Here is a 2,478-nt window from a genome sequence, read left to right as displayed (position 1 = left end):
AAATACAGAAATGATGGCTGGGACTTCAGCAGCTTTTTTAGGAAGATAAGGTGACAAGAAGAAAAAGACATGAGATTTGCAGAGGTGGTGAATGTGAACAACCAACTACCTCCACTATTGTGTGTGTGTGTGTGTGTGTGTGTGTGTGTGTGTGTATGTGTGAGAGAGAGAGAGAGAGAGAGAGAGAGAGAGAGAGAGAGAACGCACATTCACCCTTCTTTGGTTAATTGTTTACTTCTTTGTTAATTGGCTCTTCTGTTGCTTATAGCCAAAGGCATTTTTGCCTGATACAGTGAACAATGTATCAATAAAATACCTTCCTCTTCTCCAATACCTCATTTGCTTTGTAAGTTGAAATCTTTGTACCACAAACTTTTTTTAAGTGAGAGGGCTCCATCAGGATTAATTTGAACCTGATTGACCACAACTCTGACTAATGCCCATAACTCCTTTCCACCCTCTTCTCAACAACTCTCTCAGCTCCCTGGGAGCAGATGCCAGGTTGACATTTACATCCCTAAATAGCAACACCACACTTAACCATATAAGTGGCATTCCATTAAACAGGGAGGCTGGAAGGAAGACAACAGGCTTCAGAAAGTCCAAAGAGCACATTGGCAGTAACTATCATTTATTGAGAGACTAATATAGGCAAAGCATTTTCTAGTCACTATGGCAGACACACCATATCTCTTATTAAGCAAGCATTTTACCCTCGTTTTATAGATGAAAATCCTGAAACTCAGAGATTTTCATAATTTGGCCAAGATTCTGGGGCTTATGGAGAAAATGTGAACCCCAGTCTCCCAGCTCCATGGTAGGTATCTTCTCTGTCAGAGGAAACATTCAGCTTGTAGAAACCACCCCATAGGACTTTGTTTTTCTCATTTTATCATCTAAAGATACCAGCAGACCCAGCCAGCTGCCAACGTGCATTTAAGCAGACTCTGCATTATACCTTCAAAGTGTCTAGTAGTCAATCCATGGAGGTTCAAAGGATGATGGTTTGGGGCTATTGAGAAAGTGGCCCTTTCCACTCTCTAATTTGCATGCTGGATATCTATTGAAAGTTGCTATGGTGATCCGTTTGACCAGAAGTTTCCGCTGAATCACCCCAACACATACATAAAAACATAAATGTGGTTTTGGGACCCAGAGCCTGGCAGCTGGGGGAGATATCTCCCGTTTTCAGTTGTGACTCATTCGTGGTCATGCATGGGCCCAGCTGTGAGGAAAGCGACAGCCGAAAGCCCTGTGGGTAGGTGTCGCTCCTTGGAGGGGTTTTTCACTGCAGGATGCCTTGAAATTGACCCTGGGGACCTAAGGACCGAAGAGGGGAACATGGAAGCCCGCACCTGGGCAGTGCCCTGCTCCACTGGGTCGTTCCAAACCCGACGGGGTCTTTTCAGTAAATGCCTCCATTTGGAGGTCCCTAAAAGCAGAGGCTGCGATAAGCACTGGAGAGCTGGAGGAAGAAGAAGGGAGGGAGTGAGGATTCCGAGATGGCGAGGAGGAAAAGCCAATATAAGAGCATGCTGCCCAGTGGCAGCTGTGGCGGTGGTCTGCTTTGGGACCTGTTCTAGAGGAATTGGTGACAGGGCTGTGACAATGGAACATGGGACTTGGAACAGACAGACTTGGGTTCAGGTGTCCTCTCTACTTATTGCAGTCCCGGCTGGAGGCCTTGGCAGCTTTCTAAACATTGACATTCATTTCTCTGTGCAAGGAAATGAAGAATGCCTTGTGCTGCTTAAAAGAAATAATATACACAACGGAGCCTAATGCAGAGGCAAGTGGTAGGTCTTCAGTCAGCTTTGTTTTCTTTCTTTTCTCTCTTTACCAAAAGATTCAGCTAAATGATACTGCTATTCTTGGCTGTGAACCAGGCATAGAAGCTTATACACAAAACAGTTAATGTAAAAATTATATAGATACGTGTGTGTGTGTGTGTGTATGTGTATACACAAAGATTTAAAGAGCTCTCCTAAGCTGCCCTTTATTTCTTCTTTTGAAGTAAACATTGTTTGTATTTGATCTTCATTTGATACACGTACTGCGTAGCTAGATGAACATGCATATGGATGTCTTTATAGATGTAGATATGGAGAGAAAGAGTTGTCTAATTAGTCTTTTTTTTCTTCTACTTGGAGACATCTGAGTGAGGCCAGTGAATGGGAGAAGGGTTTTTTTAGAACAATAATATGGAAGAATTTGTCAAAGGAAACAATCCGGGGTGGGCTGTGAGGGCGCTATTAAAAGGAAGATACTGTAATTCAAATTGACATAGATTTTTTTGAAACTGTGTAACACGTTACATTAGCAAGAGTATGGAAAGACAGGTACAACTTTTCTAGAAAATACTTTGTCACATCAAAGCCCTGAAATATGTATACCTTTTAGCCTATGTATGAGTCAGGGTTCTCCAGACAAAGAGAACCAGTAGGATATATATATCTTATTGGATAATCTTGTGTGTGT

This window comes from Hipposideros armiger, unplaced genomic scaffold (genome assembly GCF_001890085.2).
Source record: "Hipposideros armiger isolate ML-2016 unplaced genomic scaffold, ASM189008v1 scaffold_19, whole genome shotgun sequence".
Classification (NCBI taxonomy): Eukaryota; Metazoa; Chordata; class Mammalia; order Chiroptera; family Hipposideridae; genus Hipposideros; species Hipposideros armiger.
Note: the sequence above shows the minus strand (reverse complement) of the source record.